Raw genomic sequence first — 16,587 nt, 5'->3', positions numbered from 1 at the left:
CTATGAGTACTGGGAAGTAAGTGTGCTCAGGGTTCATGATGTGAATTTCCCTATAATCAATAAAGTTATTACTAAAAGAAAAATGTTTTTGCAAGGACTGTGATATAGCTGTCACTTGTGAGACTAGGCTGGGGCCTAGCAAACACAGAAGTGGATGCTCACAGTCAACTATTGGATGGATCACAGGGCCCCCAATGTAGGAGCTAGAAAAATATCCAAGGAGCTAAAGGGAACTGCAACCCTATAGGTGGAACAACAATATGAACTAACCAGTATCCCGGAGCTCTTGACTCTAGCTGCATATGTATCAAAAGATGGCCTAGTCGGCCATCACTGGAAAGAGAGGCCCATTGGACAGGCAAACTTTATATGCCCCAGTACAGGGGAACGCCAGGGCCAAAAAATGGGAATGGGTGAGTAGGGGAGTGGGTGAAAGGGTGTGGGGGACTTTTGGGATAGCATTGGAAATGTAATTGAGGAAAATACGTAATAAAAAAATAAATTTAAAAAAAGCTTTCTGAATAAAATTCTCTCATTTTACCATTCACAAAAAAAAGAAAAAAGAAAAAGAAAAATGTTTTCCATTAAATCTCTAGTTTAAACCTTATAAATACTAAATGAAACTTGTTTCCCCTTGCATTGATGAAGAAACAAACAAACAAAAAAATAGTACATTTCTAAACTGGACAGATGAGCAAGGATTCTAAGGAAATACCCTTGAACATTATATGTGATATAATAAGCCATTTTAATTTTTAGAATGAAAGAAACAAGATTTATCAGTAAATCTGTATAAATACAATTCAAATGAGAAAGAAAGCCTCTAAGTAGTTATACTTGTTGAAATGTACCCAGTTGTTCTTTCTTATGTGGTGATGAATTAGGTGATGTCGAGCCTTTGGATTGATTGATATAGTCATAGGTATTTCCGCACAGGGTGATAGCTCACCTAATCACCTATATGGCAGTTTATTTAGCTAATTTTAAGCATGATTATAGTTTGGCACTAAAAAATCAAATATCCTCTCTATGAACAGCTTATCCCAGTCCATTTTAATATTAAAACAACTAAACACTGTTTGTTACTGGGAAGTGTCGATGCTCTTTTGAGTAGGCTTGTGGAATGAACTTTGATACATCTTGATAATTAATATTCTTTACTTTATGATAAAGCTTCAAGCCGTTAATCTGAGCACAAGAAAAGGCCAAACCTATCTCAAGTCTAGAAGCTGAAGGTATAGGAATGACTTCAGTTACTCAGTCATTTGGCCATTGTGGTCTTTGCTGATTTCTTACTTTTTATAAGAAGAAGCAGAAGAATATTACCCAAACTATGTCCTGGAAGATTGAGAGCTTTATGCATGTATGAATCCACATGCCATGGTGATACTCCTTGAAAAATACACACCTGAGATTCATATTCTGCTGTTGAGAGGGATGATTAAGAAATCCTGTAGCTTTGCCCGTGGAACCCACTTAGGCAGGTTTCAATTTTTGAAAATTATGTTCAAAAAATTGAAAAATTGCAAAAGTATTTTGCCTGCACACATGCCTGTGCATCATGTGATTTCTATGGAACTGGAGTTACAGATGGTTGTGAGCTGCCATGTGGATGCTAAGAATTTAACCTGGGTCTTTGAAATAGCAGCCAGTGATCTTAATAAATGACATACCTTTCCAGCCTCTTATAATGTATAGTTTATGCTGAAATAGTTGAGTATAATTTATAGATTGCAGGAGCAGTGCCTGACTCTTAAAAATATTTCTTTTTTCCTCCTTTTCAATAACTTCAAATATTTCTCTTGTTCTCTACATGACTTAAATTCCTATCCAGACCATTACCAAATGCACTACTAATCAATCCTGATATGGGGTTCAATTTTAAGCTGTTTTTAGTATTGCATTTTCACAACAACATTATGCTTCAAAATTAATTTTTCCATGGGAAAATCTATGTTCACTTCTGTACACTTCAGAGTTTATAAAATACATCTTCTTAAGATAGTTTATGTACCTTCATTTCTGCATATCTAAGCGCTTTCAAGTATATCTTTCTATGACCTTATTTCTACCGTATCATTTCTCCTCTTACATTTCCCCTCTTTTCACATTTGGGTAATTGTTACATTGATTATTTATCACATTTAGAATCCAAATGCTAGAAATAGTAATATATCCATGTCATTTCTCCATAGACATGAGGTATTGAGAATTGCTTTGCATAGGCTCGTCTTGCAATAATGGTTAGTATTAATTCTAAATTTCAATAAAAAAATAATGAGTGTTTGAATAAAACCATTCTACTCAAGAAAAACCAGAAATGGGCTTGGTCAAAATAGCAAGCACAGGCCTGATACAGATCTCTATAAGGTTTTCTATGTATATATGGTAGCATTAAACTTATAATTTTATAGGACTTCAGATTGAGTGTGTGAATGAGTTGATCTCTGATTCTTGTGCCTCCTCTTGGGTCTCCTTTCCTTTTGTTTTGTCTCTTTGGCCAATTTTGTTGTAATGTTTTTTTTTTTCTTATTATACTTTGTCATATTTGGTTGTTATCTCTTAGAAGCCTGTACTTTGCTTTGTACTTTTTTTTTGGCAGAGAAAGAACTTTAAAAAAACGATAAAGATTTTAAACGATGGAAACAGAAATGACTGCATCTTATGAACATGGTAAACTAGAAGGACAGATGAAAGGATTTATGGGCTACATGATATGCCAGAGATATGGGGGGATACTAGAAATCAAAGAGAAAAAAAACAGAGCTAGAAAATAACAATAAAATATCCAGGAACTTAGGGACCACTCTAATAAGTAACATGTTAAAAAGTAAAGTAAAAACTAACTACAACCAAAGAGTAGTGGGTGTAAGAAGGAGGTGGGAGAAAAGGACAGGGGTGTTGATACAGTGGAGCCTGTTCTGTTCTTTGGGTTCAGAAAGGGAGTAGATCTGGCAGGGAGGGGGAATAGAGGGAAGAGAACTGTAATCAGGATATCCATGTATGAGAAATTATTTTTAATAAAAGGGGAAGCAACTTTATGCTGATTTAAAAAAATGGCAGTAGCCTAGGTGGACTTTGTTTGTTTGTTTTTTGTTTGTTTCTTCTTACAGGTACATCAGAGCCTCTTTCATTTTATGCATGGCCAGATAGAGTTGGTGATTTTTACATAACTACAAAGTCAGTTCTATGTTAATGATTTGCAAAGAAAGAATAGTTTTAGTTTTAGTGGTAGGCCCAAACCAAAGTTGTTTAATATGTTTGCAATAATGTAGTAATATTTAATTTTGTTGAAAGGTAGTAGTAGTAGTAGTAGTAGTAGTAGTAGTAGTAGTCCAGCTTGAAACTTATCTTTTAAATTTCAAAGTTAATACAGTAAATCAGAACAGGAATGAAACATATATATATATAAGTATGTCCAGGGCACAAGCTAGGAGAACTTACTCTTGGTAAATACCCAATGCCTATTTTTAAACTTTCTGTCTCCAGTCTACACCTGAACATATGATTTTGAGTTTTTTTTTATCTATTAAAGCAAGCTGAGCACCCCATGGACAGCAGGTCAATAAGTGGCTCTCCCCTGGGTTCCTACACCTAGGGTCCAATGTTGAGATCCTGCCCTAGTTTCTCTCAGTGATGGACTATAACGTTTAAGTGAAACAAATCCTTTCTCCAGAAGTTCCCTCGATCACGCTATCTATTACAGCAACAGAGAATAGGACTTGGTACCAGGAAGTGGGTTACTGTCATAATGAACCTGAGCATATTTGGTTTTTGAGGAGGATCTTGGAACATTTTGGGATTTGGGGCTGGCAAAGTTGTTGAGGGCTTAGGACTTAGTTGGCTTGTCTTTGTGGGAACATGAAAGATAAGAATGTGAAGAGAAATGCAGACCCTGGAGGCCCAGTTTCTCAGTTTTAAGGGGAAAGAGTAAGCATCCCCTAAAGACTGTGCATGTTTCATATTTGAAGTAAGTACCGGCAGAAATCTTAAGTACCCTTTGCTATATTCCCTGTAGCCTTCCCTCCCATCTCAGAGTCATTGATCTCTTTCTGTTCCATTATCCCCACTTATTCTTTTATGCCACTGTGTTCAATCCTGTGTCTTGAAAGCCTTTCCCCAAAGGTCCCTTACGAAATTCCTGACTTCTATAAATGTTCCAAAGGAAAAAATACATCTGAAGAGTCAAAGCTAACATCCACAAGTGAGAGAAAACATTGTGATGCTCATCTCCATGATTCTGCGTTACCTCAACCGGGGAGCTTGTCTCATGCTTCATCCACTTACTGTGGATTTCATAATTTCCTTTTCTTAGCAGCTGAATAATATCCACTCTGCAAATGGTTCCTACGTTCATCATCTATTCATCATTTGATGGATATCTAAGCTGCTTCTATTTCCTAGATGTAGCAATTACAACATCAATGAACGTGGATGAGCAAGGACCTCGGTAGTAAGACAACATCTGCACAGAGGACAGTGTGGAAAGATTAAATGTTGGAGAAGCTCAGGGAGAGCGGTGGAATATGATTGAGAATGTGGAGCTTTTACATTATACTGTGTATTATACTATGATAGTAACATGAAATCTTGTGGATAAGCAAAAACAAAATAAACAAAGTAAATACATGAAATGTCATGGTTTAATAGTGATGCATCTGTGAAGTTAACCAGCATTTATAGGGCACAGGCTTCCCACGGGTGACTCTCCCCTTCCCACCTGCTGCACTACTTACACATCTGTTGGTACAACCCCAGTGATTAGGGGATGGGCTTCTCTCTTCACTGCGTGGCGGCCACTAACGAGTCTCATTCCTAATGACTCCTTTCTATCAGTGCGCCACGTCCCAGATCTGTGTTCTCCACTGGTGCTAATTGTTAGATGACTATTAAAACAGATGCCCTATGGAGAAATACTAAGCGAGTGTCAGTGGACTCTGAAGTGTAAAGAAATCAAGGAAAGAACCCTGAATTTGAAATAAATCCCGTGGGAGTAAATTTGCAGGTCCTTTCAGGAAACATCGTAACTACAATATTTTTTGTCTTTAATCCCAGAACTCTGGAGGCAGAGGCAGGCAGATATCTAAATTCAAGGCCAGGCTGGCCTGCAGAGTGAGTTCCAGAACAGCCAGGGCTATACAAAGAAACCCTGTCTCAAAAAAAAAAAAAAAATCAAACAAAAATCTTTGAAAAATATGAAGCATGCAAAAACAGAGATTAAACAGTATAGTGACTTACAAGTTAGACAGTAGTAGGATAGACAAACTCACTGGGCATTTTGTAGACTATCCCACTATGTTTTCTTTAGATTTTCTGGGATAAAGACAGGCTAGAATTTTGTTTTGTGTAAAATTCTTACATCTATCTTTGTCTCTGTCTGTCTCTTTGTCTGTCTCTATATCTATATCATTTATGTCTATATCATTTATGTCTATACTTATACCTATATCTATATCATCTACATCAATATCTATCACCTATCTCTATTTATATCCATATATATATATCTTCTATACCTATACATCTATGTCATATGTGTGTTTGTTTGTCCAAACACTTCCACATATTTAATCTCAACTACAAATTTTTAAAAATATTTATCTTGCAAATAGTCTGAAAGTTTGTCTACTGCTACAAACATGAAAACAATTATTCTATTAGCTAATATCTCAAGAAAATGTATAGCGAAGCAGATAGGTATGATAGAATATAGAATCACATTTCATTTTTGTATGTTATTCAAAGCTTCTGCTTGCTGAATGGTTTGTGCACACTATTATTGTTAAAGGAGTTGAACTGCACCAAGGCTAAAATTCCCAGATTCATCCTCCATCTGCCAAATGTTATGATCAGCAAGTTGAAAGTGGGCCTGCTGTCACTGTGACCCTACCTGACCTCTTAATTTCTTGAGTTCAAGTCCAATTAACCTCTAGGAAGAGGCACAACTGTTCTTCGCAGACAAGTCAATAGAATCCAATAGTAATCATTTCATTTTCTGCCTTGTCAAAGGGTGGCCCTCCCACCTAACCCATCTCACACAAAGGTGGTCATTTATCACCGTTTAGAAGACTGTACTGTGCCTTACCCTAGCCCTGCCTGAAGTACATTCATCAACTGCACAGACAGGGTACTAAGTAATGCTGTGAGAAGCCTTAACAGAGGAGCCTTAGCAATCCTGCCTGGGCTTGGCAACCTGTTGGTGCTCTCTGGATAAGTACATACCAAAATCTGGACCCAGACTGAAAGTGGTCTGTAGGTAATACCTTTCCTTCAAAGAAAGCTACCTTCTCATCTGCATTTAATATATAAATCCCCTTCCTAAGGAAGTCAGTTGCTCTTACTATTTTATGAGACTCATATTTAGAGTAGATAGTTAAAAACACATTTAAAAGATATAAATATTCTTATCCAAAGAGACTTCCTTACTGAGTAGCTTGTTCAAAATGAAGGGAGGAAAATTATCTGGATTGTCCACATAAAACAGAGACTCTTTTGATCAATTTCCCAGATAATATAAAGAATTTAATTAATTGCTCATTAAAATTTACATATTACTGTAACTTTATGATTTAAATTAGTTTTTTCTAGAACTAAAATATTTTACTCCAATATTAATATGACTTCAAAATTTAGATTGTTAGAAACTGAATTTGAGAGATAATTAACAAGTGATATTAAGCTATTTTCAATACACTTAACTGAAATAAATGTCAGTACAGTATGGAAAGTTGAAGTTTGATTTAAATTCCCATACCAGGGCTATATATTCAATTCATGTCAATTTTATTTAAGTTAATATAAAACTATAAGTAACTAAGGTTTGAGAAAATGTGTACACTTTTTACTTTGATAGACATTTAAAATTTTTAAAATTCACCATATCCTACAGTAGTTTATTTCTCCTTCCATATTTGCTTTTTGAGTATTTTGAAGTCCAGTCCCTTTTAGGAGAAAGATGTTACAGCCCCATGGTGGAAAGCACCGACCTTTGGCTTTCTAAAGCAGAGGCGTGTGAGAGGAACTTCTCTGCCAACAAGAATGCTCTGCAGCTATGCTTCCTTTCTTTTTCTTTTCCCTTTTGTATTTTTTATTAGATATCTACTTAATTTACACTTCAAATTTTCTCCCTTTTCCTGTTTTCCTCACCGAAAACCCCCTATCCCCTTCCCACTTCCCCTGCTCAACAATCCACCATACCTGCTTCCTGGCCCTGGAGTTCCCATACACTGGGGCGTAGAACCTTCACAGGACCAAAGGTCTCTTCTCTCACTGATGACTGACAAGGCCATCCTCTGCTACATATGCAGCTGGAGTCATGAGTTCCACCCGTTGTACTCTTTGGTTGGTGATTTAGTCCCTGGGAGTTCTAGGGGTACTGGTTAGTTCATATTGTTGTTCCTCCTATGGGGCTGCTAACCCCTTCAGCTCCTTGGGTCCTTTCTCTAGCTCCTTCATTGGCACTGCCCAGTCCAATGAATGGCTGAGAGCATCCACCTCTGAACTTGTCAGGTACTGGTGGAGCCTCTCCAGTGACAGCTATAACAGGCTTCTATCAGTAAGCACTTGTTGGTATCCACAATAGTGTTTGAGTTTGGTGACTGTATATGGGATGGATCCACAGGTGGGGGCAGTCTCTGGATGGTCATCCCTTCAGTCTCAGCACCACACTTTTTCTCTGTAACTCCATCCATTGGTTTTTTGTTCCCCCTTCTTGAGTTTCATGTGTTTTGTGAATTGTATCTTGGGTATTCCAAGCTTCTGGGCTAATATCCACTTATCAGTGAGTGTATACCATGTGTGTTCTTTTGTGACTGTGTTACCTCACTCAGAATTATATTTCTAGTTCTATCCATTTGCCTAAGAATTTCATAAATTCATTGTTTTTAATAGCTCAGTAGTACTCGCATCCTTATTTATAATAGCCAGAACTTGGAAAGAACCCAGATGTCTCTCAGCAGAGGAATGGATGCAAAAAATGTGGTACATTTACACAGCTAAGCTTTCTTTTGTTTTCTATTTTTTAATTTGATTGTATTGGCTTATTTTTTTATATATTTATTTATTTTTATTAGATTTTTTCTTTATTTGCATTTCAAATGTTATCCCCTTTCCTAGTTTCCCCTTTGAAAATGCCCTATCCTCCCTCCCCAACACCTGCTTCCCAACCCACCTACTCCTGCTTCCTAGCCCAGGCATTCCCCTATACTTGGGCATAGAACCTTCACGGGACCAATCAATACAGTTCTATATAATGCTCAAACTCTTGAAATAGGAATACTAGATAGAATGTTGTTTGTTCGCTAGGTAAGACTTGTTGGGTGAATTCTATCTTCAAATATCACAGCCCAAAGCCTGCATTTTTTTTTCTCAAATGTACAGGTAACTTTCAACCTTATTCTGACTCACATCCTCTTGGTGTCTATGTGTTTAAGTTCTATAGGTAGAAATCAGATCATGGAAGACCCATATCCCACAATATCAGGATCTTACTTTTAGGGAGGATAGCTGCATAGATATAGGCATTGGTGTTATTTGAAGTCTTGTACCCACCAGCAGGACAGGTGATCGGAGCCAGGTTTATGTGGCACAAGTGGCCAATTTCAAGGGTTTGGGTTACTTTAGGCAGATGCATCTCCTCACTTCTCATGAGCATTTTTTCTAGGGTTAGCTGAATGCCCTTTGCAAATAAGTGGATTTGGGGTATAAATACTTTAGTGTCTATACAGAATTGATATCAGTAAAAACGTAGTCAGCTCCCATGTTATCCACAAGGTTTGAAATATTGTGTCTGTGAATGAGAATACCATCCCGAGATTGTTCACATACACGAGACACAGAACAGCTGTGCAGAAATGCCTATAATTTAGTTGTTCGGTTTGCCATTGTCTTGTATTAAAAGCTACCTAATAGAATTTATAGTTGGAGAAACCTTTTAGGCAGCACTCTTTGTATTTTTTATTAAGTCCAAACTCAGAGAATCTACTTAATGTCAATTTTGCTCCCTGGTTATACTGCACAGTGTATTTCACTTTAAATCTGCAGGCCATGATGATAAATTGATAATTGACCCCTAGGCCATGATAAATAAAGAACCCCTGTTTTTCATTAGAACGGTAATATCTAGTCATAATGGTCAGAAGTCTTATGCTAATCTTCCCCCAAGAAATGAACAATCAAGAATTCAGGGATTTTAAAACATCCATTTAAAAAACAAACTTCCAATTATGAGCAGTACCAGAAAAGATAATTTTAGGAGCCTATGATTAGGAGCACCCTGTAGACTGTGCTATATGCTGATCAATAGAATATTCCTAATCTACTTGACTTTTTAAAATATCCAGCAAACAAACAAAATTGTATCTGAGAATGCAATTCTTTGAGATTGTTTTGTTTAGGAATATATGAATGTAATGGCCATATCCCTTCCATAGGAGAAAGTCGTTTCTAAAGGTTATTCATGTAGAGGTGTAACAATACACTCCCTGAGGTCATATGCACTTCATTTAATTAAGTGTAGACTACCTGAACCTTAGGGGGCAAGAGGCTCTGATTGAACAAGATAATGTATGTATGTATGTATGTATGTATGTATGTATGTATGTATGTGTCTTTTTTAACCAAGTTTTAACTGAGAATGCAAAATTTATAAATGAGGCAAATACTCTTATAAACACAAATATAGAAGAAAAAAAACCAACCATTTCTAGAAGGGGATGAATTAATCAGAAAGTAAAATGATAATGGCTTTTGACAAAAAAAGCTTCCTGTAACATTTATCAATTAAAATATCACTAAGTTAAAAGATGGCATTATTTTCATAATGTTGTAAACTTATGTATACTTAAAAGGGGTAAATTTTGTGTTATGTGAATTATATGTCGATTTAAAGGGGAAAAAAGCTGTGTACTTTAGATAATTGAATGGGTGATACAAAGACAATTTAGGAATAGAAAGAATAAGACAAATTCGTATAGAACAGGGCCAAGCATATCATCTGTTCACATCTGGGGTCTCAACCTTGGATTTGCATGCATACATAGAGACACAGAAATAGGACGGACACTTTTGAAGGCAGATCACAAAGTTAAGTATTTGTTTCTATTCATGGGTCAAATTAGATTGCTCTTGATAGTTTATTTAGATTGAAAGGAGGAAAACCCAAAAAAGGTAAAACATAACTACCCACAATGCATAGCTGCCAAGCTGAAAGATGAAACATAATCTTGTCTCATGGCTGAGCTGATGTGGTCAGAGGGAATTCATGTTGTGGAGTCAAAAATTAAAGCAGCTCCATGCGCCAAGAATTCCATTCTGACTAGAAGAAAACATCTGTTGGTTTCTATCACATATCCTTGGTAAAGGGAGACTCATACCTTTGAGAAACTTAAGAAAAGCAATGTAACTTTTCCTTTGGAAATGTTATTAGGCATTAATTACAAGCCTTCCTGAGATTTTGTTCAGGGTTTTTAACAGGAGCTTTTAAAATTTTGGAAAAATTATTTTTTGACAACTTCATAGGTGTGTAAAATACATTCAGGCCATACTTGTCTTTTATGCCTCTCTCTCTCTCTAGCCGCCAGTCCTCCCTCTTTCCAAGTTCTCACCACTCTAGGAACAAAGCCCTCCTACTGTACAGAAAAACAAAATGGCAAATCAGTAGCTGCAGAAGTTACTTTTATGCAGTCTAAAATTTAGGTAAATTTGCAAAGGGACTACCAACATAAAAAATGTGATTGTTTTAAGAAAATTCTTTGTACAGAAGCAACTAGAGCCTTGTGGTAGCTGGGCTATTTTCTACCATCATAAAATAATATATTAACTGTATCTATAGAAGTACTTAGAGATTATATGGAAAAGATTATTATATTTAGAGATTATTATAGAGATTTATAGGAAAAAACCCAAAACAATTTCCAAAAACAAACAAAACAAAAACTAAAACAAAACCTACCAAACAAACAAACAAAAACCCTGTAGTTAGGACCACTAATAAGTCTAAATATGAAGTTGATTCTGATTACTAAATTTGTTTACTGTGTTACCAGAATTTGTTTGTTCCTAAAAATCATTATACTAATGATTTATACAGATAATGATAAGCAACTAGTTATATACATTTTCAGCATTAATTTTAGAATAGACCATAGAAAAATTAGAGAATACTTGAGGTTTACACAAGAAAACCTTAGTTCACCTTAAGGAAGAGGAGATTAATAGGTAAATAGCAAGATAAAATATATTTTTAGTAAGTATATCCAAAGGAGGTAGAAGGATGTATTGGGAATATTTTAGCAGGAAAATAACGGAGGCAAAATTAAGTTTATATTTAGTAAATGGAGGAAAGAAGTCAGACACGGAGGGGTTTCTAGGATGAGCAAGACTATAAAGGACTCAACTTTTATACCTGTGAGATTACAGTAGATGCAGTGGATGGTTTAGAATGGCAGATTAATTAAAGAATCTGGATGAAACAACACTGTCAGTTTAAAGGGAAGATAAACGCCAAGAATGTAGAAAATAACAATACATTTTAGGAAGATACAAATGTGGCTGATTCAATGGTGTGAACTAGCTCCAGACTAGGCAGTCTAAGCTACACAATGTGAACACTCCTGTGGCACGTGGGAAATGTTTGCCTACCAGATAGCTGAATTTTTCTTTTAATCAGATTTTCAAGTGAAGTAATCACAATAAAACCATCCAATGGAAGAAAGACAAAATTTTCAACAAATGGTGCTGGCACAACTGGCTGTTATCATGTAGAAGAATACAAATCGATCCATTCCTATCTCCTTGTACTAAGGTCAAATCTAAGTGGATCAAGGAACTTCACATAAAACCAGAGACACTGAAACTTATAGAGGAGAAAGTGGGGAAAAGTCTTGAAGATATGGGCACAGGGGAAAAATTCCTGAATAGAGCAGCAATGGCTTGCGCTGTAAGATCGAGAATTGACAAATGGGACCACATGAAACTTCAAAGCTTCTGCAAGGCAAAAAGATACTGTCAATAAGACAAAAAGACCACCAACAGATTGGGAAAGGATCTTTACCTGTCCTAAATCAGATAGGGGACTAATATCCAATATATATAAAGAACTGAAGGGGGTGGACTCCAGAAAATCAAATAACCCCATTAAAAAATGGGGCTCAGAACTGAACAAAGAATTCTCACCTGAGGAATACCGAATGGCAGAGAAGCACATGAAAAAATGTTCAACATCCTTAATCATCAGGGAAATGCAAATCAAAATAACCCTGAGATTCCACCTCACACCAGTCAGAATGGCTAAGATTAAAAATTCAGGTGACAGCAGATGCTGGCGAGGATGTGGGGAAAGAGGAACACTCCTCCATTGTTGGTGGGATTGCAAGCTTGTACAACCACTCTGGAAATCAGTCTGGCGGTTCCTTAGAAAACTGGACATAGTATTACTGGAGGATCCAGCAATACCTCTTCTGGGCATATTTCCAGAAGATGTCCCAACCAGTATGAAGGACACATACTCTACTATGTTCATAGCAGCCTTATTTATAATAGGCAGAAGCTGGAAAGAACCCAGATGCCCCTCAACAGAGGAATGGATACAGAAAATGTGGTACATTTACACAATGGAGTACTACTCAGCTATTAAAAAGAATGAATTTATGAAATTCTAGGCAAATAGGTGGACCTGGAGGGCATCATCCTGAGCGAGGTAACCCAATCACAAAGGAACTCACACACTATGTACTCACTGATAAGTGGATATTAGCCCAAAACTTAGGATACCCAAGATATAAGATACAATTTGCCAAATGCATGAAACTCTAGAAGAATGAAGACCAAAGTGTGGACACTGTGCCTCTTCTTAGAATTGTGAACAAAACACCCATGGAAGGAGTTACAGAGACAAAGTTTGGAGCTGTGACAAAAGGATGGACCATCTAGAGACTGCCATATCTAGGGATCCACCCCATAATCAGCTTCCAAACGCGGACACCATTGCATACACTAGCAAGATTTTGTTGAAAGGACCCAGATATAGCTGTCTCTTGAGAGACTATGCCGGGGCCTAGCAAACACAGAAGTGGATGTTCACAGTCAGCTATTGGATGGATCACAGGGCTCCCAATGGAGGAGCTAGAGAAAGAACCCAAGGAGCTAAAGGGATCTGCAACCCTATAGGTGGAACAACATTATGAACTAACCAGTACCCCGGAGCTCTTGACTCTAGCTACATATGTATCAAAAGATGGCCTAGTCGGCCATTACTGGAAAGAGAGGCCCATTGGACACAAACTTTATATGCCCCAGTACAGGGGAACGCCAGGACCAAAAAATGGGAATGAGTGGGTAGGGAAGTGGGGGGGGGGTATGGGGGACTTTTGGGATAGCATTGGAAATGTAATTGAGGAAAATACGTAATAAAAAAAAAATCTGGGCGAATGCAATGTATCTTTCGTTTGAAGCATGAGTGGGCCACTGCCTCTGTGATAAGACTCCATCCAGAAATTTCTCATAATAAATGCTTCAACATAAGGCAGCATGATTGTTTTAGGTACAGACCTTATTACTGTATAACTCTATAATGTGTTTTAAACCCCTAGTGTCAAGAAATTTATTTAAATATGCTATGCATCACCACCTTTTGAATCAGAGAATCAAATGTTTTCATATGAAGAACTAGAGGGAACAAGGAGTCCAGAAGGATCACTGGGAAAGAACAAAATACACTTATCTAGCAAACTCTCTCTCTCTCTCTCTTTCCCCTCTCACTCGCCCTCCTCCTCCCCTCCCCTTCCCCTTCCCCCTTTCACTATGTGTGTGCATGTGTGTAAAATGTTCAGGAAACTAACACAATTCCAAATAGGTGAAACAAGGATGTGATAAGAATTTTAATATTCTACCCCTGTAATTCAGGACCAAGGCTGCCAAATCCTGGTGGTTTGCTCTTTCTTCAGCGACTTTCCAACCAGGCAAGATAACAATTATAACCAAGCCAACCTCCTAGCAGGGTAGTGGAATGATAAATACTAAGAGGAGCAAGCATGCAACACAAACCTTTAAAAATATTTTTAGATGCTGAAATATATATTTTGAAAACCCGATGGTAGAACAAATAGTGTAGCCCTTTAGGGATTGGAATTTATATGATAAATACTTAATTAGTCTATGAAATTAACTCTAAGTATTTGGGATTATACTAGCTTTCCAGTAAGTTAGGGGCAACCAAAAAGAAAAGAAAAGACAAGACAAGCAGAAAGAGAGAGACAGAGAGAGAGAGAGAGACAGAGAGAGAGAGAGAGAGACAGAGAGAGAGACAGAGAGAGACAGAGAGAGACAGAGAGACAGAGACAGAGAGACAGAGAGACAGAGAGACAGAGAGACAGAGAGACAGAGAGACAGAGAGAGAGAGATATCTGGGAAGACAAAAGGAGGGAAATAAAATAATTTTCATAAGGTACAATTTTTTAGGTCAAAGAGCCTACCTTCAATTAACCAAATAGATGATAGAGAATAGTAATTGAATTAAAATTATGGATGTGTAGTAATTAGATCTTAAGTGAGGCTATCTACCTGTACTCATTTGTATCTTGTCTCTACTAAACTGTTGTTACTGAAATAAGTGTGAAATAAGCAAATGCACGCACATTTACTGTAGCAAACAGGCCTCCCAGAATCTAATTAGACAAAACTCTGCCATCTGCTCTGCATTATCCTGGTGCCTGCTCAGATGGATGCTGCTTCATTACTAAAAGGCAGAGGGGATGCAAATTGAATTGAGCTGGACTTCCTCTCAGACAGAGACCAGGGCATGAAGTCAAACCCTTGCTGTGAACTAACAAAGCACCACTGTGGAAAAAGTGGATGAGAGGGGATTTCTTTTTCTAAGGCCACATGTCTAGTGCTTAGCAGAGGCCATAAGGGACTGTTCATCCCATTGTTCCGAACCCGGCGACATGAGTCACCACAATATAAACCTTGTTCACTATGCAAATTGTTGATTTTGGTACTTAGTCCCTTGTGACAGATGCCCTTTTATTAGCTGTGTGTCATGGCATGTTGAGCTGCATTTAACACGAGAAAGACAAAAAGCTCGCGGGACTGATATGAGAGTCTATTTTGTAAAGTGAACAAGTTTCATTCAGTTATTGAAATGCTCTGGTAAAATTATTGCTGAAGAAAATACCCATTGTATGTCATGATTTTCAAAGCCCATTGTGTGTGTGTGTGTGTGTGTGTGTGTGTGTGTGTGTGTGTGTGTGAAGCTGCTACATTGAAAGCTTTGAACTAGTTTAGAAAATGTCTATATCCATAAGAACAATTAATTGGTGATGTTTTTCTAAAGGACTGAAAATGATACTTTGGCTTAAAAAAAGTTATAGATCTAGAGAAGGTAAAAGCTAATATATTAAATGTTCTACATTTTTTGGTCTTGAAAATCAGCTTTCAAATGACATTTTTTTCCTCCATATGATGAATTTGTGCCATTTTCTTCACTAAAAGCTATTTTCCTGTACAAATGGATGCATTTTATCCTGGATTCCATTCATGCTTGTTTTTTAAAAAATGTTTATCTCTTTGTAGAAATGCACTTTAATAAAGACACACTCTCCCCAGCCTCAATAGGAGAAGAAGAATTAGATTTTGTGTTAAATTTAAGGGTTTTTCTCCAAAAAGTACTTTTCCTGATAAAAGGTTACAAAGTATCAAACAAGAACTACCCATAACTGGTAAAAGCATAAAATCTAGAGACTTTGATGTGAATTCAGTGTTTTCTTTTCTTTTCTTTTTTTTTTCTTTTTCTTGTACATTTGGAAAGGGCAGAGAATCCAGTTACAGGAGTCAAAAACTGTGGACTCAAGTCTTTGCTATCCTTTCCCCAATTATCTCATTCCTAAGATTTTCCCAAGATTCTCTCTATTCCCCAGCCAGTAAACCCAGCCCTGAGTTTCCAGTGTAGAATCAAATAAGTAGTTCTACTCTTCAGTAAAATTTCCTGAAAAAATTTAAAGTTCGCATCTCCCAACAGTCTAAGTTTTACATTCTACAGATTTTCCACAGCCAAATGGGTAAGAACGAGTACAGGGATGGCAGACGGTTGAGTCTTCACAACAACAAATATCACTGAGGTCACAGAATCCTTAGTAGCCAAATTTAACTCAAATATTACAATTTCGGGGACATTCCAATTGTATAATAGATCTAATAGATCTTCATCTTTGCTCCATTGAGTGGATGTTCATCCATGGACCATGGATGATGGGAGTGGCTTTTTTAGTTCTTTTTTTTTTTCCTTTTTTAAAAATTAGATATTTTCTTTATTTACATTTCAAATGTTATCCACCTTTCCTGGATTCCCCTCTTCACAGGACCAAGGTCCTCACCTCCCATTGATGTACAACAAGGCCATCCTCTGTTACATATGTGACTGGAGCCACAGTCCCTCCATGTGTACCCTTTGGTTGGTGGTTTAGTCCCTGGGAGCTCGGGGGTTCTGGTTGGTTCATACTGTTGTTCGTCCTATGGGGCTGCAAACCCCTTCAGCTCCTTCAGTCCTTTCTCTAACTCCTCCATTGGGGACCCCATGCTCAGTCCAATGGT

General features: G+C 37.2%; 1 annotated feature.

The window, feature by feature from the left end:
- Positions 14,407-15,828: an enhancer, noted in NCBI's record as "VISTA enhancer mm933". NCBI's record gives its function as "enhancer in: dorsal root ganglion[6/10] | cranial nerve[6/10] | nose[6/10]" and the evidence as "EXISTENCE:transgenic organism evidence [ECO:0001131][PMID:17130149]".

This window comes from Mus musculus, chromosome 13 (genome assembly GCF_000001635.26).
Source record: "Mus musculus strain C57BL/6J chromosome 13, GRCm38.p6 C57BL/6J".
In the NCBI taxonomy this organism is placed as follows: Eukaryota; Metazoa; Chordata; class Mammalia; order Rodentia; family Muridae; genus Mus; species Mus musculus.
This window is presented reverse-complemented; position numbering and strand designations above follow the sequence as displayed.